We start from the raw sequence: 27,344 nt of genomic DNA on the forward strand, positions 1-27,344 counted from the left end.
AGGTGATTCGTTTTAAAACAAGAAGTTTGCCTTTGAGGAAATGATGCTCTGAGACACTGTGAATCTGATTCAAGACATGAGCAACATGTAGCACTGTTTAATCAATGTATTCTGAATAAATTAATCAGCCAGTGAAGGGCAGTAGTAAGTCACACAGACACACACAATTTAAGCAGTGTGATGATCACACTTATTTAGTCACATAAACTATACATGAACTACAATGTGTTGCCAATATAGGAGACTTACTCAATTTACTCTACTTTTATTAGATTAGACCTAAAGCAGCACTCTACAGTATAGCAGTAAAGACAAAAGGGAAATGTTAAGTTTAAGAATATATTTCATTTAAAGTAATATATCCAAAATACTATTTCCATATATAATAATGTAAAAATATTGATGTGATTTTTTTCCTCTTTTTCATACTAAGTCTTTGATACTTGGCTATATTTTTACCTTTCAGCATATCTCAATTTTGAGTAGCCACATTTGAATTGCTGCTTTGGACTGCATAGGTATATAGAGAGAACTGATTCCTAGAAATTGTTTTCCCCACACAAAGTACGCATTAACCTGCTGGCACAGTTTCCTCTAACTGCCTCTACTTGTTTTTCAAAACTTGTTTACAAGTCTGATGATGTTAGAAAAAGAAATTTTGGTCTTAGATGGGACAAGCACAATTCTAGGGATGGGAAATTAAGTAGTATATTTGTTTTTAATAATTGGAACCCTTTGTAGTTTCTTATAATTCCAAAAGGAAGACTAATAATTTAACCTTACATAAGGAAGGCTTGCTCTAGGTTAAGAAGCTAAAAAAGGCAAGAGTAGGAAAAAAATGTTGCTTTTGTATTTGAACATTCATCAAATTATAACTCCTTTAATGTGTATGGTTTCCACAAAGTTTGCACACTAACATATGTGGGTGTGCTTGTACACATTTTAAAAATTTTCTATTTAGGATGTATTTGTTAAATACTCTCTTTAGGTTTGTATTCTTTGTACCGATGCATTTCTGAATAAGGTTGTTTTCTTGTTTGGTATAATTTCTACTATTCAGAAAGATAGCAAACTATACAATTTTGCCCCATGAACTGTAGCTTTCATTTTATCCTGGCTCTTTGATGGTCTTCCTCATTCTTTTCCCTGGAATCCTCTGGAACTCTTCTAGTTTTACATACGTGCCTAAATCTCTGCCACCTAAAACACAAAGCACCTTCTCAATTAGATGATTCCCATGTATTTTTTGTTCTCCTTCCATTGTTAAGAAACATTTCCTGAAAGCTGCTTTACTGGCTGTGCCAACTCTTTACTTTTCATCCCAGGCCAGTCTTGCTTCATTGTTTCTTTCCGACACTGTCCTTACTAAAGGCCCTGCTGAAGTCCTAATTGATAATTCAGTCACTCCCTTACAGGGTGAACTGATACTGCTGCCCTGGGCCTGCCTCTTGGTGTCACTGACCCCTTCCTTCCAATCTTCCCTTATTCTCTAAGCAGTATCATCTATTCTCAGTGCTTCTACTATCATCGCTATGCTGTTCACTTGCTAACAAATATGTCCAGACTCAACCTCTGTTCTAAACCCTAATCATTTTAATCTCTATCTAGATTTCCGACATCAATGTAAGTATGTCCAGTCTGCAAATAAGAAAAATAAGAAAAACTGCTGATAATTATTAAGGGTCATCATGCTAAAGGGTTAATGCTTTATATGGATTATTTTATCTAATTTGTATAGCAATTGTATGATGTAAATATTATCCCCATTTTACACATGTAGATACATTCAAAGAGGAGTTAACTGACTTGTATCACTAGTAGATACCACAAAGCTAATAAGTTTTGAAAGCAAGAAGTGTGATGCTATGGCCATTATATTCTTTAATTTTATCTAATTTCAGTTAATGGCTTTCATTAATGAGAACCCAATCTGCCCTCATTACTTATCTTTTGAGATGTTGAAGGGATCCTCAAACTAAGAGGTATATTATACAATTACTAACAACAGGGGTCCCAAAGTCAAACTCTCTTGATCCAAACCTTGGCTCTAATGCTTTTTTTTTGAACTTTAAAGATCAGATTTACTTGGAGAAAACAAAAAAACCCCACAACCCAAAAGGATGGGATTTTATATCTCAAGACATCTCCCAGGTATTAAGTCTACAGATTACAAATCATTTTCATAGAAGATATTTTTGTACAAATTTTACATGTATTGAGGAGCGGGTCATAAATTCTTTTCCGTTTTAACAGGGTGACAGGGTAGAGGCATGGGGGAAAAACAGGTTTTTTGGATACATCTATTTGGAAGTAGACATGAGGAGGGCAAACCCTACCTTTTCATCATCTATAGCAAATGGTTTAAAAAAAATACCCTCTCAACCTTGGGTATCTCTAAAAGCCACTTCCTAGCTACTAGCCACTCCAAGCCAATTATTTAACGTTACCTCACTTGATATGCCTTTTATATCCACTGGGTAGATGATTCATTACACTCACTGCTGCGGCACTCATAAACCAACACCCCTGCACCGCTGGACAGGGTCTAACCTAGGACTGATGGGAAAAGAGCTTGCAAATAAGAGACCAAGTTGTCTTTTCTCTGCAGGTACCAATACTGCCCATAAGGACACCACCTTTTGAGCTGACAGTACCAAGGTGCACATAAAAGCAGGCAAGTAAAGCTATTGTGTTGCAAGAGAAGCCAGGACCTTTTTAAATAAAATAAATTCTTCTCCATTATCATTTATTCTCTCAAGGGATGCTAAAAAAAAAAGGAACCAAAACCCCACACATTGGTCTAGGCCACATTATAAATCCAAACACTGGTGTGGGAATTTCAGTGGAGAGAAGGAAACTCTTTTTTAAAAAAGCCCCCCAAACCCCAATCAAGGTTATAAGAAAAGCTCCTAATTTAACCACCCTCACTCACCACCTAAGACCAGTAATTCTCAAGTTTTCTGAGGTGTAAAAGGGGTCAAAGTAGTGGAGTAGGAATGGCTGGAAGGAAGGAGCGAGTTCAAGACATGAAGGAGCCAAGATTTGCTTGAGAAAAGCAGCGATTCCTCACTGGACAACTCCCAGGGGCTCTAGAGAATGCCTCCAGGATGTGACTTAAGTGGAAGCTGCCTGTGGGAAGGTAACAGGAAAGAGTAGCATGAGGAACACAAGACAATGACAAGAGTCTAAATTTTTAAAGCTTCAAGATTTCAACAGAATGTGGATATATTTGAACTTTCAGAAGGGATAGTGTTTAAGAAAGGGTGAAACCAGGACACATAAAAGACCTGGAAATTCCCACACCCCCTAAGCGGTTCCTGCTCCAGGAAGTAAACCATTATGTGTTTATTGGAGATCATCCCATTTTCCCTGTTACTGGTGCAAAATAATTCATCACCCCCCAAGCTTCTTTTCAAACCACAATTTTCCCATTTATTTTGGTCACCAAACAGTCCTATCCTTCAGTGGCCTGTAGACTCACTCCCACCTACCCCCCTGGGGGGCACAAATGAAGGAACTCCCCCTAGGCTGGCCCCATTAACTCAGAATTAAATAAGAGGAGGGGCTGGCAGCCTCCTGGAGACTAAAACAATATCAGAGACTAAACCCACCTTGCTAAGGGTGGAGAATTTATTCAGATAATGTTTGAGAATTCATGTATGCCATAGAGGATAGTAAGAATTAAAGGTAGAAACCTCACACTCTTCTTTATACCTGCCTACTGCCCAACCAGACTCCAGACACTGCAGCACGGTCACTGCCATTCTGCTCAACAGAGGCCCCCAGGCACCAATCACAGAGGCAACTGCATGTGTCCTAAAAAAAAACACACCACAACTTTTCCATTAAAAGCTGTACGTCTCTTTCTCTGGCTACACTGGCGATTCTCCAGTTAGTTTAATACTTGAAAGGCTGCAGCAGCATGCAAAAGAATTTTGTTTCGTGTTTTGTTTTTTTTAAAAAAAAAAGTTAAGAAAGGTCTCCAGGAGATGGTGAGTTTTATTTTGTCTTGTCTGGACAGAGGTTTGATTTGCTCTTGAATGTTCCGGGGTGGAGAGAGATTAGGAAAAAGCACAGAATGCAGAGGTCTATTCGGTGTCATCGCCCTCATTTTCCTCTTCACCATCAACAGCGAGTGCCACGTACTTGCTCGCAGAACTGAACTCAGAGGCTGGATTTTCTTCAGCTTTCTTTGGCTCAGGTGCAGATCTGGAGTCTTGATCCTTTTTTCCATCTTTCCTATCTGACTCCTTCCAGTGGTCTTTGTTCCCTCCAACTCCTGGACCACAGCTGGAGTTTCCATTTTGGCCTTTTGGGGCACTCACCCCATCTACTTTATTTTCATCTTTCCTTGCTGGTCCTTCCTCAGATGGTTGAGCTGGAATTACTTTCCCTCCACCACTTGTAGGGGACTGCTGCTCTGTGTCTGAGCTCTAAGATCAAGCAGGAGGGTTAGAACTTCGCTTCACCCAAGCATTCTCCATTGGTGGAGGGGCTGGCATTACCTTTAGAGGCTGTTCAGGTTTGGGAGGCTTAGAAGTTGGAGACTGTCAGTCTTCCTCTTTATTGGGTGTTTCATTTTCTAGAGACTGCTCACTCTCTCTCCTTCGTGCATTTCTGCCAGATGTGGCTGAGGTCCCGGTCTGTGATGATTCACCTCCTGTCCTCGACAGTTCCCGTTCCTGAGTTTCTTCACTTCGCCAGCTTGGATGTCTCTCCCGAGGCCGGCGTTCTAGTTTTGGCTCATCCAGCTGACACTGCAGTTTCTCCTGTTCCTTCTGTAGTCGCTCTTCTACTTCTCGTTCTCTAGCAGCTGTGTCAACAGGCTTTGCCCCTCCAAAGATAGAGGCTGCTCGACTGGATTGGGAGGTGCTAGCAGAGGAATCATCTTCCTTAGGAGTACTCCGAGGCTTCAGGTTCAGTTTGGGTCTTTGGGGGGGACCTCTGTCATCACGCCTATAATCATCCCTAGAGTAATCATCTCTGGAGCTCCACGGCCGGTCATCTCGCCTGTCATATCTGTCTGTCTTCGTAGCAGTCCCCGCCTCCTCGGTAGTCGTAGTCCCTAAGGTATCCACTACCAAACACTCTTCTGCCACTGCCTAGCCTGGAATCGTAGCCTCTATCATAGTTTCTGCTGCCTCGATCATCATAGCGATCTCGGCCCCCATATCGATCCATGTCCCAGCGTGGGCCATCACGATAACTGTCCTGATACCCATCACGATATCGGTCTGAATCATAACGATCTCGATACTTGTCTCCAAAGCTATCGTCACCTCTTCTAGGTGGGTAGTCATCAAAGCTGTCTGTAGCAGGACGGGCCCTCCACTCTGTATCTGTTTTGTCAGAATACCGATTTCTATCTCAGCCAAAAGAACGATCATCCCTGTCTTTATCCTGTGCTTGATCAGCAACATCCACTCGAATTCTCCTGTTACCTAGAGACTCTTCGTTGAGGCTCAGGGCACTGAGCAAGGAATCCAGGTCCTCAAATTCAGCGTAACCAAAACCTTTCAACCTCTCAGGATTGCTGGGTTCACACGGTAAACGTACTGCACTGATAGTTAATCCTCTAAAGAATTCCTTAATGGAGTCTTCTGTCACATCAGAGGGCAGGTTCCCTAGAAAAGCGGTGTAGGGTGGTGATTTGGGAAGACGGCTCTGGTCGATATTGGGTTCCCGAGCAGCCCGTGGAGCAGTGGGAAGGATGGAATGGTCAATTGGAGGTGCCCTATACACGTCATCATCATTACTATGCCAAGTGGTTGAAACATCGCCTTCTAGGTCATCTGTTTCATCAGCCCAGCTGACTGGTTTGGGGACATAGGTGCTTCCTCCACCAGTCCCTCCATCCTCAGCCAGAAAGTCTGTTAGGGAGATAGTCTTCCCCTTCTTATTCTTTTTTTTTTGCTGAGGCCGCCATGTTGGGAGAGGGAGAAAGAACGCAAAGGCTCTAATGCTTTTAAATAGTATAATCTTGAGCAAGTTACTCAGTGTTTCTGGGCTTTGTTTTTCTCACTGGGAGCAAATGGATAAAAATAGCATATAATATAGAGTTTTATTCTTAGACAAAATTTTTGTATATACTATATTTCAATAAATGTTAGACTGTTTTTTAAGAATTTTTATTGGGATATAATTGACATACAATAAACTGCATATATTTAAAGTGTACAATTTGATATCTTTTCTTACTAGTAATGTATATATGGCAATTCCAATCTCCCAATTCATCCCACCCCAACCCCCCTTCCCCCCTTGGTGTCCATTTATGTTTGTTCTCTACATCTGTGTCTCTATTTCTGCCTTGCAAAACAGTTGATCTGTACCATTTTTCTAGATTCCACATATATGTGTTACTATACGATATTTTTTCTCTTTCTGACTTATTTCACTCCCTATGACAGTCTCTAGGTCCGTCCATGTCTCTACAAATGTCTCTGCCAATTTTGTTCCTTTTTATGGCTGAGTAATATTCCATTGTATATGTGTACCACATCTTCTTTATCCATTCATCTGTTGATGGACATTTAGGTTGCTTCCATGACCTGGCTATTGTAAACAGTGCTGCAATGAATATTGGGGTACATGTGTCTTTTTGAATTATGTTTTTCTCTGGGTATATGCCCAGTAGTGGAATTGCTTGGTCATATGGTAATTTTATTTTTAGTTTTTCAAGCAACCTACATACTGTTTTCCATAGTGGCTGTATCAATTAGACATTGTTAACACTACCAGTCATATTTTAATACATCTCCCAGTCAGTAATTAGAGTTACAACATAATGTTTCTCTCCATACCTTCTGGTAGATAATTTCTTGGGATCCATCTGTATAGGGAATTGTACACTGGCTGTTATGTTAGTTTCTTTCCATCCATCATACCTGTGCTAAACATCCCTGCTTATTTAAGTCCTCTATCCAGAGTTCATCTGCAGGCTACTAACTGAATGGTCAAAATATCTGTTGGTTTACAACAAATATATCTGCAGGCTAATAACTGTATGCTCAAAATATTTGTTGGGACATAAAGATACTTCCTAATCCCTAGTCTCAGGTACACTGCTATACATAAAAGCGTGATACAAATGTTGGTTCTCATATGCTAACCAATTACAATTGTTCCCTTTTGAGTTTTCTCCATCAGATTATCTTGTCTGTTTTCCTGTAATGTTGACTGTTGTACAGAACCCTTTAGATTTAATTAGATCCGCTGAAGCGATCATTATAGTCTGAATCTGGGTCATGTTCTCATTTTCAGAAATATCGTTTACTTCAAGTTGTCATGAAGTTTCTTCCTATTATTGAATAGTTCCAATAAAGTTTTCAAAATTCTCCAACTGAGCCCAATTTAATCAGAAGTCACTGATTTTAATTACTGAATCTGCCTGCAATTTATGAGTTTATGACAGAGATTATGTCACCTTTTAAGGTTAAATTCAACTGAAAGTTTGCTTCATTATCCAAGGCTGTAACCTCTTCTTTCCATTTATGAAGATTGTGCTTTCCCTTTTTTTTTCTATGTGGAACATGCCTTATTTTTTTTTTTTTTTTAATCTTGGCCAAAAGCCTGCAATAGATCAGACTATCAACAGCAGCAGGAAGCCAAGATCCACCCATGTAACACACTCACCTTTGTGGGCCCACACTACACAAAGCTGCTCTGTCTTTGTAGACTCATTTGGGCTGGATCAGATTTTCACTTTCTTTGCTGCTAATTTGGGTTCCCTAATACTGCCCACCACATATACACACACACTCCCAGTCCCCAGAGGCATATTTCTGGTTTTGTTTGTTTGTTTGTTTTTAATTGGGGTATAGCTGATTTACAATGTTGTGTTACTTTCTGCTCTAAGAGGCATATTTCATATTTCATGGATACTCTTCTTAAAAGAATGAAAACAAGTTTTCAGTGCAGTGATATTCAGATAGGGACAAAAGTATAGATACAGTCTTTCCACTTCCCCCCAGCCACCAAAGGAGAATTTATTTGTTGTCAGATTTCATATTACAGGCCTTAACTGTACAGGAAAGGGTAATGGATAAGTGGTGGACTGGATTATTCTCAGGGTATATAAACTGATTTTAATTTACACAAAACTACTTAAAGATAAAAAGATAAAAATCTCAAAATTGGGGATGGGGTTATGACAATGGAGAAGAAGGAAAATGTAAAGGGGCAGGAGTTTGGAGTGAAAGACAGGAACGGAGATTAAAGCAGTGGCAATATTGTGTGAGGCATTGCAAGAGATGAGTAGAGGTATTTTAACATGCACCTTGTGATAGTTACACCCTTTTGCCACCTCTTCAAAACCCTCCCTGAACACATACTACTTTGAAGAGCTTTTTATATTAGGTTTTTGTTTCCTTGGAGTGTATATACAGCTATTTGAGGATGGATCTTAATATGGAAACAGAGGCCCAGTTTTATTATGCTTACATATTTTTAACAACAACAAAATACTAAAACTCATTTAATGAAAAATGATGTATTGCTGAGCCCTTTTCTCTCCCCTATAGATCCACGTATGAATTTCTTGCATTGCTTCTCTATAATGAAAAAAAAAAAAAAACATTTCCTATATCAAGCTCATATTTTTCCTTCCTGTCTGTGACTAATTGAATCCTCTATTACAACATCATCTTAATACCAATGATCGACCTGATTATAAGCCAGTTAATTATTAATCAGAACGTGACCATGTTTCCAATTATGATAGCTTTAGTATCATTTGGTTTTCAGTTCTATGTTATGCAGAGTTTCTATTTCCTTTGTAAATCTAGATTTTTAAAACAAAGAACTTTCTCAGAAATTTACCAATGTGCACTCACATACATATATTTAAGATTGGACACATTTGTTTTTTGACCACGTCATGCAACTTGCTGGATCTGAGTTCCCCAACCAGGGATTGAACCCATCCCCGCTGCAGTGGACGCACGGAGTCCTAACCACTGGAACAGCAGGGAATTCCTGAGATTGGACACATTTCTTAACCTAAAATATTTCCATTTACTTTATTTTTCTTCAAAACTGCTATTGTGATTTTTCTGATGTTATAGTCTAAGGATAAGCACACCTCAAACTAACATAGTCCCTATCAAACCTTTAACTAGTACTGTTCCTGTTTCATGTGAGCTTAGGTGCATAATTTACAAACTGACTTCTACAGTTAGATTAATTTATGAGCAATTACTATAATCACAAGTTGCATTCATATAAATGGTAATGATCTTACTGGAATTATATGCAAACCTGACCCATCACATATGTACAAAAGCAAGCTGGGGGATACACAGAATCCCTTAATGAGAAAATAAAATAAGCACTCTGGAACTGTTACATATGACATTATTATTAACGAGAGGAGATAAAATAGTATAGAGATGTTAACAGAAATATTAATAGAGAGACTGGAAACAGAATACATATGGTAAATAGGATGTTACAGGAAAGTCAATAATACTTGGCAGTAAGAAGCTTCTGATGCTTTTAATGAGAATGTGGAAAGTGTGTGCGAAGTCCACATGATAATTCTGAATGGGCAGAAAAGGAGCTGCAGAAATTTTCAGAGTAGGAAATTTACTGTTCATTCAGAACCATAAATGACTAAACAAAATTATTTATCATATCCTGTGTACATTTAGCTCTGGGAACTAACCTGAAATAAATCACAGTATTAATTTTAAATTTGTTTTCATTCTGGTAATGGACACTAAGGAAGCAACCTCTACCAGCAGCATCATGGAACGTAACAGAGGAACAGTGAAATGAATTTCTCTACTAAACGATGGTTCAGCCTTTTTGTAAAATAATAACCTACACTAGTTTCTATGATAATGAAGGACAAGAAAGTCTAGGAATAATTTATTAATAGGGACTACCTATTAGCCTAATAAATAAAATCCTACCAGTTTTCCTAGTATTATGTATTTGAATTGTTAAATGGCTGCCTTACTTATATAATTAAAATGACCACTGTAAGTGTCAAGTCCCCAAAATAAAGAGAAATAAAACACAAAAGGAGGAAATGAGGAAGGAAGAAAGGAAGGAAGGAAGGGAGGGAGGGAGGAGACAAATGGAGTGGCCATTTCTCCAAAATACTACCTTAAATGAATATTCTAGTTCCATATTCCTTCATTTTAAGGATTGATGGACTTGAATTAGCAACATCTCTTATTCCCATGTTTTTATTTTGTCTGTGCGTACGAGTGTGTCTGTGTGTGTGTCTGTCAAACTGTAGGTAACAGCACATAGACCAACATATTTGATATGTCTAAGTTATTTTCTAATTAAATGTTGCATTATTAAAGTACTTGTGAAGGAAAAGTACTTGGAAGAAATTTTCCACAGCCCTCATCCATTAGTACAGTTCACTCTTACAGAGAAAACCTAAACCAATAATGACAAGTGAAAAGATTCAGTTAGTTCCTAAAAAACAGGAGGCAGCTACAGGGTGGTAGGGTGGTGGGCAGATAAGCTTATTTAAGCTAGAAATTAAAAGGCATGAGAAACTATCTTTTAAAAGTCACTGAATAGAAGTTTGCAGTAGACTATGTCTGGCCAGGATGTATTTATCTTGGATAAAATACTGTTAAGGAGAGAGACAGAGATGGAGACAGAGACAGAGAGACAAAGACAGAGAGAGACTTTTTTAGCAAGACTAACCTGCTCAAGTTCACCACAGACCCCACGGCTCTCTATTGTAATACCAGTATTCTGAGCTTTAACATCTCTTTTAACTTCTCATTCCTAAAAGAAATTTGAGTTTGTGATCCTTGCAGATCATGAGGAAATAATTTAATGGAATGGAGAAAATCTTAGAAGGAATTCCCAGAGTTTGGGGCTAAATGGACAATGGGGGAAAGGCCTTTTGAAAATCATATACTGCTGAATGCACACATTCATATTTTATTATATCTCTTTCTTGCAGAAACCTAAAGGGCAGTTTTCTGTAATTTCTGTGAGTTTAGTAATTTAACTCGGTTGGAAAAGAAGAGACAAATTAATTGTCTGCTTTCCTAAATGAGTGCACGCACGCGTGTGTGTGTGTGTGTGTGTGTGTGTGTGTGTGTGTGTGTGTGTGTAATGCCCACCATTAGTTGCTCCTTCTCCCCACTCTCCACTCAATTGCCCCTTCTCCCCACTCTCTATTCAGTTGCCCCTTCTCCCCACTCTCCATTCAATCCTCATCATTTAGCACTGTCTAAAGAGTCTTGACCTCATTATCTGTCTGAGCTCTGCGGCACCTTGCCCATTCCTCTTTTTTGCCTTCCTGTCTGCTCAAATGACTGGAAGAGTGCCAATCTTTGATTAATGACAGTGAAGAAAGAGTTTGAGCAGATAAAGGAAACTGGCCAAGTGGGAGAATTGAGCAGAGGGGGACACATCAGCACACTGGGGAGGAATTGTGGGAAGAGCAGCCAGCTCAAGGAAGATGCTAAGAATGCAGAGCTATGTAATAGAAGGAGTTGGGTCTTCAGAAGCAAAGATCTCTGAAACAGAACCCTGGTACATAACTTCCTATGTGTGTGTGGTTAAGCTGTTTAATTCTCCAACTTGTAGTTTCCTCGAGTCTCTAAAACTGTGACAAAATATTTTTATTTGTAACTAAGGAGCTAACTTGGGGGTACTTTTGTTATGCAGCAATAGTGTATAGTGTTGACTCTTATTTGTATGCATATGTCCCTCAAATTTATCTCCCTATTTAGACTTCTTCCCTAAATTTCAGACTTGTGTATCTAACCACTTAACTAACATCCAGTGTCATCTCCTCTTAGCTATCTGATATCCAACACAAACAATGTATCAAAAACTGAGCTCTTGTTCTTTCCTTCCAAACCTGCTTTTCCCTCCTTGTATACATCACCTCAAAGGAAACTGCACCACTCCAGGTGCTGAGGCCAGAAACTCTGGAGTCATCCCGATCCTTCCCCTCAAATTCAAGATCAAAATGGTAAGCACTCTCTGTAGATATATCCAAAATTTGACCACCTACATAGGTACCACCTAGTCAAGGCCCCATTATCTATTTTTTAATTTGCATTAGCCTTAATATTCTGCCTGTTCTTGCCTTTGCCCACTCTCTCTATAATTTATGCTTCACCTAGGAACCAAAGTTGTGCTACTGAGCGTCAGTCGAAATATAACCTTCTCTACTCAAAAATTTCCAGAGCTTCCCATCTCATTCACAGGTAAACCCAACGTCATTACAAGGATCTCCAAGTTTTCTCTCTGACTTCATCCCCTCATCTTCTCCCAAACCCCCATACTTATTCAACCACACCTGACTCCTTTATGTTCCTAGTAAAAACTAGGGAGGTTCCTGCCTAAGATGTTTTGCACCCTGTTTCTTCTGTCTAGAATGTTCTTCCCTTTATGTCCACATGGCTTACTCCCTCACTGTCTCTATTTAAGTATCATCTTCCCTGACCCCTCCAGCTAGAATGTTAAACTTCTCTACTCTGCCTTTTCCAGCACTGCCAACTCCTTTCCCTACTTTTTCCCCTCAGCATTTCTGACCATCTAATTATATTTATATTTGTTTCACTTACTTATTACATATATGTGTGACAGCCCTATTAGAATGTAAGCTCTGTTAGAGTGGACATTTTTCACCTTCCTTTTTCAATATTTTATCCTTAGCATTGAAAACAGTGCCTGGTACAAAGTAGGTACAAGTGTTTATTGAATGAAGAAATGAATTATAATTAAAATTTTTACTTTCAAATATACTCAATGATTCAACTGTGTATCATAGCTGAATCATGTATAACTGAATTAAATAATCTATCCATTGGATTGATTTCAGGCACATAGTGCTTATAGGTTAAAGTGGGCTTCTTTTCTGTCTAGAAGTGTTATCTTCCTTAACTCAAAGTCATACTTAGAAAGGATCAGAAAGAATCAGATCTCTCCCAGTCTGAAATAAATGAATGATATTATTTATTATAAGGCCAATCTTTCAACACATTTGCAAAAGAAAGACTAAGCCTGCATTGTGTAGGTTATATATGGATTTCAGGGTTGACATAGTTCAGAACTATATGAAAGCCAGGAAATTGGAAGTAAAGATAAATGACTTTTACAGAAAATCTTCAGGATAAACACATCAGGCTCACTGAAGGCAACGTAAGAACACACAGTGGTGTATGGAATTCTCCAGCCATTTCAAAGGCAACACAACTATCTATCCCAAAAGACAGATCTCTGACCAGATTAAATATAAGTTACCTCTGACCAGATTATACTGTGCTGCTTGAGGATGCTTGTCAGTTTAGTGATAAGCTGAAATTGGGCCTACAGGTAGCATCCATAATTTACTTTATATTCCAGGAGAATTAAGAACAAAGAGAAAAATGGTGTTGGGCAGCCAGCAAAGGAAAAAACACTATCTGTCCCACTGTATGATACGTTACATTCAAAAATTAAAGCCTGTCAAAGCTTATAAAAGGTATTATTTATATGTAGTATATGACAATGTGTTGGATCCCAAATTTTCTCCCTCACATAGTGGTTAAGGAGAGAACAAAGAAAGACACAGGGCATTGCCAGATTGGTAGGTGTCGAGTTTAATAAGCAAGGGAACTTACATATGAGGCTTGTCTTGGGCGACCTCAAGACCAGTAGGACTCTTCACTCACCCACCAGGATCTTCAAAGTTTATATAGAGGCCTTAACTGAGCTGTCAAGTATTCAGTTCAAATGGTCTCAATACCTTATTCTTTCAAGGCTACATCCTTGAAACAGCTGATAGCAGGGAATAGTAGGTGGGATGTACATACAAAGGATAATGCAGGAAAAAAGAAAATGAGCCTCTAATTAGCAGGATCCAGCTCATGGTAGTCACAATCTCCCAATGACCTCCTCTAACATAATGATCTTGTAAATATTTTCCATGATTTTAGAATCATGTTTTCTTTGGCACAATACCTGAATCACTTCTGGTATTGGGTGTGGGGAATGCTGTCATCAGGAAAGCCTGGAATTGTAGCAGGGCCACTTCTCCCACTGTGTAAGCCAATAAGGAGGGATAGACTTAGATCAGTCAGTCTCATGTTCCAAGCTGGGACCTTGGATGTGAAACTAGTAATTCAAAAGGAGAAATTTTTAATAATCATTTCAATAGGACAGTGGTGTCATCCAGCATCCACTGGCATCAGGTGTCCAGCATCTGCATCAGCCACACCCTAACCAAGCGATACTACTAATATATGCATGGCTGTGTTTCAAACTGCCTAGTTGGCTCCCTTCACCTGTCCTTAGTTGGTTTTTTGGAGCATAGTTCTCAGCTTCATGTTATTTCAGTGTGCTACCTGAATCCCTTCCAATAAGCTGTTTCTGCTTAAATTAAACCAAGTATGCATTTTTTGTTTATTACAAGTATTCTGACTGGTTATAACAGTAAAGATGTGCAAGTAATTTTCTTCTAATAGAAAATAAGTATTTGGTGAGATGGTTGATTATATGCTACCTAGTTTACCACTAATTAAGTCTAAGGTATGAAATAAAGTATAATCTAAAAACAAATAAATAAGAGGGAATATTGAAATTCTTAAGAGGGAATATCGGATCAATAAAACAGCAGTCCACATCCATGTTACTGAAGCATGAAACAGGAAAATATTGCAGTGAGAGAGTGTTTAAAGTCACTAGGCCTTTAAAACCTAACACAGAAACTGAAAAGGGAAAACCTGAGGGTAAAAAGCATGCAAACCTTGAAACTGAAACTGAGGGAGACAACCCAAAGGCAACATCCACTGGAGCCTGGATGGTCAGTGTGAAGGAATAGAGAGAGCCTAAGGGCAAAAATGCATTCAGGCCCAACAGTGAGTTTGAAAGGATCCCTTCAGGGCAAGACTCATTTTGGTTCTAACAATAAGTTAGACTGGACAGAGCTTAGAAGCAGCATGCTTAATGCCCTGGAATTGAAAATGTAAAGCACATAACTAGGGGCAGCCTGCATTTTTTTATAAAATGATAAGTCTGATTGGTAAGAGCTGGGATGTGGCAAGCATTTAAATGTGCATCATAGGGCTTATGAGGAAACTAGATAATCAAAAAGAAAAAGAGAAAATGGGATTGGTAGTGAGCAGCACATATTGATAAAACCTGTACTGAGTGTAACATTGTGAGCCAGAGTCAATGTGCATGTCTCCTCAATAGGTAGATATTAATTCTTATTGACTGATCTGACTGTTTCCATAATGTAAAAGACCTCTAGAAAATCAGAATAAACTGTACTCTGACAGTTGATGTTAGTTAGTAATCAATGTTAGAGAAACCTCTTTCCAGTATAGAGGAATAAAAAAAACTGGCATATCTTAAGATTAGTTATGCTGAACAGTAAGATTCCAATATTTTTCTCTTAAGAAATAAACATCTTGAATATTACAAACTGAGAAATGTGAGCTGTCTTAAAACAATTTTATGGGCATTCATATTTATGTTCAGTCTTTCTATCACCAGCCACACAGCTCAACACGGTTAATGACTAAGACTGTCTACATCAGTGGTTCTCAAATTGTTCTCACAGATCAGCAATACTGGTATCAACTAGGAACTTGTTAAAATTGCAAATTCTAGGCCTCCAGCTCAGATATTTTGAATTCTGGGAATGGAGTCCAGCAATATGTGTTTTTAAAAGCCTTTTGGGTGACTGTGATTCAAGGCAGGGTCTACATTATTCTTAGCATGACTACTTTTCCAAAAAATTTTAGCCCAGAAGATGAATTTTCAAATAGCTTTGTTTCAGGAAATTCCTAACACATCTGAACAATAAACTATGCACTAACGCCTCATATGAGTTATATTCTCCTTTTAAGAAAAATACATTATTCAAGTGGGTTTATCCATACAACTGTTTACCTTTAAAGTCTTCTTTCAAAACAACTATGAAAATGTCACCCCTTGAACCTTGGCAATAAAGTGAGACTTGTGTTGGATTTGAACTCGTATTTTTTTTTTTTTTGCCAAGCTCCCCAAATGCTTCTAGGGATAGAGGACTTCTTTTTAGGGGGAAAAAAAAAATATATATATATATATAATATTAGAATACATATATTAGAATATATGCATATATATTTATGAATGTATATATGTATTTTAGAATATTTTTAACAAGTCCTTTTTGAAAGCTTTTATCTCAGTGGAAGCATGCTTTATTACTAACAAAATTACTATTTGTCTTAATATGTTTTCTTTCAGCAGAAGTTTATAAGAAAGAGAACAGGTATAAGTTCATCCATGAGCCAGCTCCAAAGGGCCAATATGTTTAGAAGGTCTCACTACATCAGCCTCTTCACAGAACAAATCCTGCCATAAATTCCGTATCAAAAAACTTAGGAGAATTTTTCTGACTTGCTTCATTTTGCCTGTAAAAGTCTGGTTCTGGGAGAGATTTTCTCTCTATACAGTGACCTCACCACCAAAAATCAATCTATTCCTGTATAAGTAAGTCGCTTTGCTGTACACCTGAAACTAACACAACATTGTAAATAAACTATATTTCAATAATTTCTTTAAAAAAATTAAGATTGTCAGATTTGTAATGAACAAGACAAGTTATAGAAGTTATAATTTGATTCAGTGTTTCCAGTTTGACAGGTTTGTTCCAGTCTAAGTTCTTACACCCTTCAGACTAATCTCCTGCTTCTTATACATATTTACACTATGATCCAAATTTTGTACTTACTTTTTTCTAAACGGCATAATTACACCAAAAAATTTTAAAATTACAGTGGGTACTCTGGAGAATTTTAGACATGAAAAAAATTACTCATCTGAGAGACACTTTAAAATGAAAAAAAATCCAATGATTTGTTTCTTTCTTTGGTTAATTGGTTGTTTTTTATTGGAATGAGGACGTTTCCAAAAGAAATTCAGGGTCCAAAATTACTTCCTTAAGATATTCCTTGGCCTAGGCAAATTGAATAGATAGGGAAAACCTCAAACTCTCACATAAAGCCTCCCAAACCTCAGCTTAAGCTTAACAGCTTTCTCTTACTGGTCTTCCCTCATTCTATGCTCCTTTATTACCTACTGCCCCTTCTTTTTCTGTCCTGTTCCCCTTCTCTTATGACAAGCTAGGAAGCCAGAAAGCTCAATTACATCTTAAAGTTAAACTCTCCGCATAAAAGGGAAATACCCTTATGGCAAAACTTTCTAAAACCTAAACAAGACAAAGAAAAATTTAGACTATTTAGAATAATTTCAGGAACATACATTCTATGATTCTCACATCTGTATCAACTATTTCATATGTTAGTGGAAATCTTGGATGCAGATGCAAAAAAGAAAAATACAAAATTGAAAGGTAGACTGAGAAGGTGCTGGGGATGACTTAATAGATCCCAAATTGCATATGAACTTAGAAGGGTTTAAAAATATATATATACACGTTTGCATGTTCTTTTAGTTGTTATCCTAATTATTTCCTGTGAAAACAGACTGGACTTGAATTCAAGCTGTTAATAAAGAATTAGTTCACTGGAGACTTTAAGAATATGCTCTTTGAAAATGACATATAGGAGTAGATTTTAAGCAGATGTGATTACAGCTCTCTCCTAACTTTTTGTGAATGATTATAAGCCAGACATAGGGAATGTAATACACAGCAAATTTGTCTTAAACGTTTTGTTTCACAAATAGAAAAATCATTGTGCAGAACGGCTGTACTGAAACATAAGGCGACATGAAGTTGGGGGACACAGCAGTATTTGAGTCTAAAACTAAGATAGTCTTGCAGATCATGCTTTGAAGCTTGGATTTCACCATGTACCAAAGTCTAACTTTTGAAGATGTTTACTTTGTAGCTGCTTTAAATGTGGTGTGTAAAACAATCAGATTTAAGAATTAGAAAATTTTCTCTTCCGATAGCATTAAAGATTGAACGAGGACAAGACTAGACTCACCGAGCATGTAGATCTACATGACTTAGAAACATTCTCTCTAAATTCAAAACATTTCCATCTCATATATCAAAATTAGTGTCTCTTCATAAAGTCAACCCATCCCATATGTAACCAACAGATATGTTTTACAGGTGAACATCTGACACAATTAACTACTTTTCTGAAAATGTTTGGCAATTTGTTAGTTCTTAAAACTTATAAGTACTTTTCAAGATTTTTCATCCATTTTGCTCAACAAAGCTCTCTCACTCATACTTTGTATCTTTTAGGTATGTATATATCATACATACACATACTATATATCATACATACACATACTATATATCATACATACAACCATATATCTGCCAGTTTTGTCTGCCTCCTCAAGAGCACACCCTTTGTTCTGCCATGTTAAACTCCTATTTGCAGTTACACAACTGCTTTAGCCTGATTGCTCTTCCCAAATCTGGACCTTTGTTTATGGTATTTTCTCTACTTAACTCCACTTTTTCATTCTCCAACAGTCAAAATCCAATTCATCGTATAAGACCACAGTCAAAAATTACTTCTCCAATTTTGCTTCCGCAAAACTCCTAGCGTTAATAAATTGTTCTGTTATTCTGTGGGTAGTTATATTATGACACTGTGAGCTTTGAAGGGCATAAATGCTTTTGTTTTGTTTTTTAAGCTCTTTATTGGAATATAATTGCTTTACACTTTTGTACCAGCTTTTGAGGTACACCAAAATGAATCAGCTGTATCCATATACACATCCCCATATCCCCTCCCTCCCGCAACTCCCTCGCACCCTCCCTGTCTTGACCTTCTAAGGCATCACCAATTATTGAGTTGATCTCCCCTTGTCATACAGCAACTTCCCGCTAGCTATCTACTTAATAGTTGGTAGTGTAAATACGTCTATGCTACTCCCTCACTTCGTCCCAGCTTCCCCTTCGCCCCTCGCCTCCCCCAACCCCGTAGCCTCCAGTCCATTCTCTGTATCTGCATCCTTATCCTTGCCTGGTCACTGGGTTCATCAGTACCGCTTTTTTTAAAGATTCCATATATGTGAGTTAGCATACCGTATTTGTTTTTCTCTTTCTGGCTCACTTCACTCTGTATGACAGACTCTAGGTCTATCCACCTCATTACATATAGCTCCATTTCATTCCTTTTCATGGCTGAGTAATATTCCATTGTATATATGTGCCACATCTTCTTTTTCCATTCATCTGTTGATGGGCATTTAGGTTGCTTCCATGTCCTGGCTATTGTAAATAGTGCTGCAATGAACATTACAGTACATGTTTCTTTTTCGATTATGGTTTTTTCTGGGTATATGCCCAGGAGTGGGATTACTGAATCATATGATAGTTCTATTTTTAGTTTTTTAAGGAACCTCCAAACTGTTTTCCATAGTGGCTGTACCAACTTACATTTCCACCAACAGTGAAGGAGAGTTCTCTTTTCTCCACACCCTCTCCAACATTTATTGTTTCTAGATTTTGTGATGATGGCCATTCTGATCAGTGTGAGGTGATACCTCATTGTGGCTTTGATGTGCATTTCTCTAATGATTAGTGATGTTGAGCATCTTTTCATGTGTTTGTTGGCCATCTGTATGTCTTCTTTGGAGAAATGTCTATTTAGGTCTTCTGCCCATTTGTGGATTGGGTTATTTGCTTTGTTGGTATTAAGCTGCATAAACTGTTTGTATATTTTGGAGATTAATCCTTTGTCGTTGCTTTGTTGGCAAGTATTTTCTCCCATTCTGAGGGTTGTCTTCTTGTCTTGTTTATGGTTTCTTTTGCTGTGCAAAAGCTCTTAAGTTTCATTAGGCCCCATTTGTTTATTCTTGATTTTATTTCCATGATTCTAGGAGGGGGGTCAAAAAGGATCTTGCTTTGATGTATGTCCTAGAGTGTTCTGTGAAGGGCATAAATACTTTTTTTGTGTATCTGTATAAACTCCAATGCATAAAAAAAAGGTAAATACACAGTAAACTTCAACACATACATGAATAAAGAGTAAATGGATAAATTGACTGATGCCTAATCATTTGTATAAAGTTTTCCTTCTTCCCTTCATTAGATGATAAGTAAATGATTCCCTGAGCAAATATTTTACTTCCTATGTAATGACTTCCTCACAATACACAGTACAATGCTATCAACACAGTGGGTAATCAATACCTGCTGTTGACTGCTGAAGTAAAATAAATTTACAAAAATAAGCCAGGCTTGTTTCTAGTAATGGAACTCCCCCTGGTGATTTTTGGCATGCTAAATGAAATCACCACAGGAAAGTTTACGAATAATATACTGAATATTCCAAGTGAACGTCATACTTTCAGATATACCACCATTGACTGCAATTGTTAGAGATACTGAAATTTCAATAAGTCTCAAAAGTGAGAATATTCTGGATGGCATTAATGATTCAGCTATTGGTCTCGTTCCCTTTGGGACCAAGTACACTGATGCCATTACACTGAATTAAATGAAATTGTACAATTAGAAATGACTTTCTTCAAATGCATTATAAAAAGGAGATCTGGCTTATAAGTAGTAAGAATAATATTCTGCAGGAGAGAAGTATACAGGCCTCCTGAAACGGCTTCCTCTAATATAGCTAGAGTCAGGAAATTATTATTTTCCATATTTTTAGTGGCTATTTTATTTCATCCTCCTATGATTACTTTGGCCATGTTAAATGATACTATTCTGAACTTGAGTTATGATATAACTAGAGTATTATATAATATACATATGATATTAATACACATTCAAAGCACATATATGTATATCCATATGCATAATATATATGCATGCATATATGTGACATCAGCATATATATAGGGTATTAATAATTATTACATACTGAGAGTCACTTAAGAAAACAAGCTATGATTCAAAAACCAGGCTGTTATAAATATATAGCATGTAAAAAGCATTATTTAATATGAGAACATATTCATGTTTCATTCCATGATAATTTCTTGAGAAAGGAATGAAAATAGTGAAACTTCGAGAAACTTCTCAAGTTTATAAATTGCTAAATATATGCAAAGAACTAAAATATTAACTATGTGCCAAACACTCAGAAATATATTAGATCACTATTAAAGAGCCTATTTGTCCCTAAAAAAACACAAGAGAATCTTAACCTGAATATGAATACTTGTATACTACATTTGGATTTATTATTTCAATTTAAAAAGAAATCCTTATTTCCTTAAGGTATGCCTTTCTTTTTCTCCAATGATTTTTCTATTTGAAGTATTAACTCTAATAAAGGAGAGCTCCTGTGTTTGACAAATACCAATTATTGAGTTAATCTAAATAAAGAATAGAACATCCTCCACCAAATTACAATACAAAAGTACATATATTTCAAATAACAGAAATATAAATTTATTTTCCACCTTTCTTCTTCACTCTCAAGCATAAACAAATCTATAAATTATTTCAGTTTGTCTTTCACATTATATTCTCTAAAATACATATTCTTCTCATGTTCTCATTTCTACTTTTCTTTCTACTAAAGTATCAGTCAATACATCTCATTGGGGAGAGTTGACTGTTTTGTTTGACAGTAATTCTCCATACCCAAGAATTATGTTAGTAATCACATTCTGAAAGAGTGTGTTTCTACTAGCTGAACTGCAATGGGCCCCCAGATTTCCAATTTACAAGTTTTAAATTAATGGCTGTTTACTGTGCTATACAACAAAAAGCAGTTATCATAGAAACTAATTCATTGCATAATGCTCTCACCATCAACTAGATTCACAACATCACCTAGTCTTTGGAAATAAAATAAGAAATAGAACAAGCAAGATTTTATCCTTCCCTTTTTAAAATGGGAAACATCCAAAATAGAGAGAATCAGTCACGTAGGGCTGTGACAAAATGAAAATATAAAATCTTTGATTTTCAGTCTTTATCAGTCTTATTTAAATAATTGATAGGGATATATAGAGATGTGCATATATAAGTATATATAGGACTCGAAGAAAATTGTTATTAATTTACCTCTCTTCTCTCCCTTTCTGTTCCTTATTCGCATAACAAAACAAAACAAAACAAAACAAACAAAAAAAAACTTTACTGTGTTTCATGTAGGTTTTCATCCTACAATAATGCATAGATTTTAGCTATACTTCTGGAGTAACTGACCCGTAAAGGGATCAGGGTGACCATGGACAGCCATCAGTAAAAGGAAATATGCTGATTTAAGTCATATTTCAAAAGGTACAGAGAGAATTTCTGTGAAAATCTGACATCTTGTGCATTTACTTTTCTATTTTACTTCTGTACATAGCTTAGGTGAACATGCAAATAAAATTAAGTCAACTGCTAAGGTTAAGTCAACTACACAAGCCATCTTCAATCTACTAAGTAATTCAGGTCGTTACAAAGGAGGAAAATGGGGCAAAAAGAAAACTTGTTCAAGTGGAAGCACCAAATTTGGAACCTATGTGATCTGGCTCCAGCATTACTATTGTTAATAGGTATGTTTGACTATATAGAGCAGCCATAGCATATGCTATTACTATGTTTCTGAAATCTCTTCCACAGAAGGGAGGGAGACAGATTGAGAAAGGAGCAAAGCAGCAGCGAAATTAAAACTGACCATGAATTAACACAAAATTAGCAGTGTTTTTCAAGGTCATTATTATAGGTTTTTAGTCCAACTTTAAAGAATAAAAGCATCCGGAGGAAAATGGAAGTATGAGCCACTTCTTGTGAATTTCAGCAGAACAGAAACCATCTTTGCCTAAGAGGTGGACTTAGAACTAATAGCACAGGGGTAGTACTCATTTCATTTGGGTAAACTCTTCTTGAATTTCTTTCCTAAATAATACAGAATTTTATGGTGTACCACCTATTAATAAGAATCTGGCTTTACCAAACTAAACTAAATCTACCAGAGAGTGTAGTCTTTAAAGACTGACAAACTGAAAGCTTTCACATGTGATGCACTAGAACTTAGAAGTCAATACAATACAAATAGTATAAACAATACAACCAATTTGTATCTGCTTCCTATCTAGTAATATATTTCATAACTAATAATATGAAAATATTTAAATAAAGATCCTGGATAAGTAGGACTTTTATTTTGTGGCCAGTTATATAGAGTAATTCCTGAAAATAGAGAAAAACTGGAAATAATGAAGCATTTTGATATTGCTTTTGTTTCAAATTGGTCAATATGGTTTTGTTTTGCTTTTTTAAATGATTGATATCCTAACATTGTTACACAAGCACAATTCATTGACATCACCTCTGGACTGAGATAGCCTTGCTCTGCCTTAAGTTGTACAGCAGTACCTCGACCTTTTTAGAGTAGATCTTAAAAGTCACTCCATTGATTTAATGTGTTGAGTCACCTTCAATTTTATCTGTAAACTGACATCAGTAGTCTGATTTACTATCATTTTAAGACTTTGTGCACTGACTGTGAAACCTTCCGGGCAAAGTGTAAGAAAAAGGGAAAGTTATTCCAAGATGCTTTAAGTAGGGTGGCATGATACTATTTTAAGCTTTACAGTTGTCTGTATGTCTATGAAACAGCTTGTTTTGTTTCCAATTATCTTTTATAAAAATGAAATATACTAGGTTTTTTTTTCTTATAAAAAGGCATGGAAAAAGAATTAACTTCCAAAACACATTTTAAAAATGTTAGATACATTTAACGTAACTGTGCAAATCATGTGAAAGTCTCATTAGCTGTACTTTTTCACAAGTACAAATATACTTTCACAACTATTTAAAATGAAAATAACTCTATGAAAATATAACTGAAATCTGCAATGTTTTGCAGAGGAGCAACAGAACACCTGTCTATGAGTTATGGCAATAGCTTGTGCCATGATTTGTGTTGCTGTTAACTAACACATTTTTAATTATTAGGGTAATATCCCACAAAGTCAAAAGCTGAACAGTTGATCCTATTAAGAAGTTATTTTCATTGCTCAGATGGCTGAATTTCTTGATTAGCTTTTACTGGATGAATTACTGGAAACTGAGGTGCACATGATCAATACAAAAAAAATTTTATACACAGTTTGGGAGTTTTTAAAAAAATGTGAAATTACCTATTTATCACATACATAATGTTAGTTACAATGTATATTTCATTACTGCACTCTAAATGGCCTGATTTTGCAAGACACACCATATACACACTCTGTTTTTGTTTGTTTTTTCCTAAGACCAAATGATAAGATCAGCCTCATACATTACCACTTCTCAATATTGATAATGTTATGACATATATATATATATTTCACTCATATAAGAAGAACAAGTTAGACTTCTGGAATATGAAAGGCTATTAAAATGTAAGTCTTTAATAAACTTTAGCTATTATTATTGATACCATTACTTTTTGGTTTCACACTGGAAAAAAGGTTCTAAATACACTCATATTCTTTTTGTTTGTTTAATCATTAAGAATACATAATGACTGCAATGTTTAAATGATAATATTTTCTCCATTTCTAAACAAAGAGATAAAAGAAGATAAATGTTGAAGTGGATGATTTCATAAATATTTATTACAGGCATATGTATAAACTTTAACCTTGAGCAGCTTTAAAAATGCTCCTTTCTACTAATCCAATTCAATTTTATTAACTCATTCCTGAGATAGAATGAGGGACATAGTCAATTGTACATGAGACTTGATGTTAAAAATGCTAAATTCCATTTCTGTCTGATAATAAAGTTATATTACCTAACTGCATTATTAGAAAGACATCTGACTTCTCTTTTCTGTAATATGGGGTATTAATCCTCTTCTAGTAAATAGCAGGCCTTGTGTAAGGTGTTCTGTCAAATAAGTGGAAAAGAAAAAAAAAACTATGAGATATTGTATCATATCCATTGTATCAATGAGTAAATTGGTAAACAATTTATATACAATATATCAGACAGTTTTATTAAACATATAATAAAACCTATAAATCTATATTTCCCAAGAAAAGGCTACAGACAAATTTTATTTATATTATACACTATTTTTTTAATATATATACACTATTTTTTACATATCTCACAGTGAACACCCATAATATCAAAATGTGCATTCTTTAACTTTGTGCTTTGCACAGAGATCTTTTCCAGAGCATGCATTCCATAAACTCCTACTATTGGCTGGTGGTCTTCTCTGTGTAACTTGCCTGACAGAAGGATGCTGTACTCTCGCATGGTGCTCAAAGTTCTACCTTGATTTCATCATGATGCTTATTAAGTGGGACCTGCTCACCAATGGCAGAGTCATTTTATTTCCTTACTACTACTGGGTTTCAATGGGTTATTTTCCCATTGACTCTTCTTTAAATTATGTTAAATTCAATTAGTTTGTTTATTAAATATAAGGTTTTTTTTTTTTTACATGAATCACATTTACTACTGTACGCCTCAACAGATAGTTTTTTATTCATCATTTAAGACTGGGAGCTAGAAATTCTTGTGATATGATTATCATAACAGTATCTCTAGTAATGATACTCCTACCTAATAATGATCCCAAGATATATGATAAAAATGCACTGCATACTTTTTAAAACAATTGTCTTCAGATCTGAAGATGGCTTCTACAACTGCTCATTTGTAAGCATAAAGTAAAATCTCTCATACTTCACTGAAATTCTCATCCCCTAATAAAATCTCTATATACAGATACAACTATATTAATTTACTCAGGTAACAGATTTCATGGGACCAAATTAAGAACATGCTCCCATAAATCAAGAAAGAATGTACCATTTTAAGTTAGCTTTGAGAACTAAATGTGATAATGCAAAAAATGTTTTTACATGGGATCAGGCACATATTAGTCAACAAGTAGTATTTTCGTGCTGTTTTGATAGATAACTATTACAGCTAATGCTTAATAAAGACAGTTTCTAACTTTAAACTGATACATAACATAAGGGAAATGATATTCTGGGATTAAAATTCCAGATTTTAAATGGGATTAAATGGGATGCATCTTGGATATATTGAGCATTCTTTAGCACTTCAAAATAATGGCTAATACTTATTTGGTGTTTACTACATGCGAGGTACTGTTTTATGCGCTTTGCACAGGACCTAATCTCAACCACAAGCTTAAGAGGTGAGTACTAGTACCATCTTACAGGTGAGGAGACTGAAGCACAAAGCTATTAAATAATGTTGCCTACAGATTATTAAGTGGCAAGGCTGTTTTGGCACCTAGACACCTAGTGTATTCATCATGTTTCTCTTCATTATTATAACATTGATAATAGGGAGATTATTCTGATATTTCCCCATAGGAGTTTCATTACATTGTCATTATTATCTTTCTATCCTGGGCCTAACACTTTGTAAGGTACCTTGCTTTGCCTTTTCTTCAGCTGTGCCACTTCCCTAAAGGAAAATATTTTGGCAACCAAGGAGAATTATCTGTGCAGAACCTGTATCCACCGCTGCCTGCTCTAGATCATACTAGAATTCCTGTCTCCAGGTCCTTATGTGCCTCTTACCTTGGTCCATCTCTTTAGGCAGACTGGTATATATACCTGTAGACCTGAAAGGCAGCCAAGATGTAGCGAAGGTGAGGGCTCTTGGAAACGTGGGCTGGAATGCCCACCGATGTGCACAAGCCCCTTGTAGTACAGAGAGTAAATGGCAAGGCTGACAATCGGTAGAAGCCTGGAGTCGGCTTCCTATAGACTATGCAGTTTGTATCAAACTTCAAGGAGTATAAAAATTACAAATTCCAGTGTATGTTTACTGAATCACTTTGCTGTACACCTGTAACTAACACATTAATCAACTATGCTGCAATATAAAATAAAATTTTTTTAAAAAAGAAAGAAAATAGTAGACATAACTTGAAGATATGATAGACAGATGGGAAACATGAAATATAAATAGTATACAATGAAATGTTGAAAGCCTATGTAATGATTAAAAATAGAAAAGCCTCTAATAAAGTAAAAACTCAAAACACTAAAAAAATAAAAAAATAAAAATATTTTTATCAATCCTTAGGGAAAAAGATACCCAAATTCACAACTGATTCCTCAGGACTTATAAAGAGATATTTATCAAATTGAAGAATAGTAGTTCATTAGCTTAGTTTAAAACTTTTAAGTATTTATACATGATACGTGGACCAGTAAATATGTTCTTGTCCCAGACTCACAAATATTACGGGAGGGCCTGGTTTTCAAGCATGCAATTATATTTCATGTATAACATCTCACAACAAGATTTGATTGCTATTTCATATTCGTTACCTACTAGGTATAAGAAACACTTTTTTTCTCTGCAGTGAATATTGACATAATTAATGCTTTAAGTGATTTAGCACATGATAGAAACTTACTTCATGTTGTTTATTGAATAACTGGTAGACTATTTTCAGAGACGTTAAAACAATTCTCTTGCATTGTCTCACCATCAG

The 27,344-nt window shown here is 36.2% G+C and overlaps 1 protein-coding gene and 1 pseudogene across 1 annotated transcript in view; both read right to left on the reverse strand.

Annotated features, from left to right (window-relative positions):
• CNTN5 (contactin 5) overlaps window positions 1-27,344 on the reverse strand; it is a 1,287,027-nt gene that overhangs the window by 1,241,712 nt on the left and 17,971 nt on the right. The gene's annotated exons all lie outside the window — the stretch shown is intronic.
• Window positions 3,953-6,832, reverse strand: LOC130860883 (eukaryotic translation initiation factor 4B-like; annotated as a pseudogene).

Source organism: Hippopotamus amphibius, chromosome 9, assembly GCF_030028045.1.
Source record: "Hippopotamus amphibius kiboko isolate mHipAmp2 chromosome 9, mHipAmp2.hap2, whole genome shotgun sequence".
Classification (NCBI taxonomy): Eukaryota; Metazoa; Chordata; class Mammalia; order Artiodactyla; family Hippopotamidae; genus Hippopotamus; species Hippopotamus amphibius.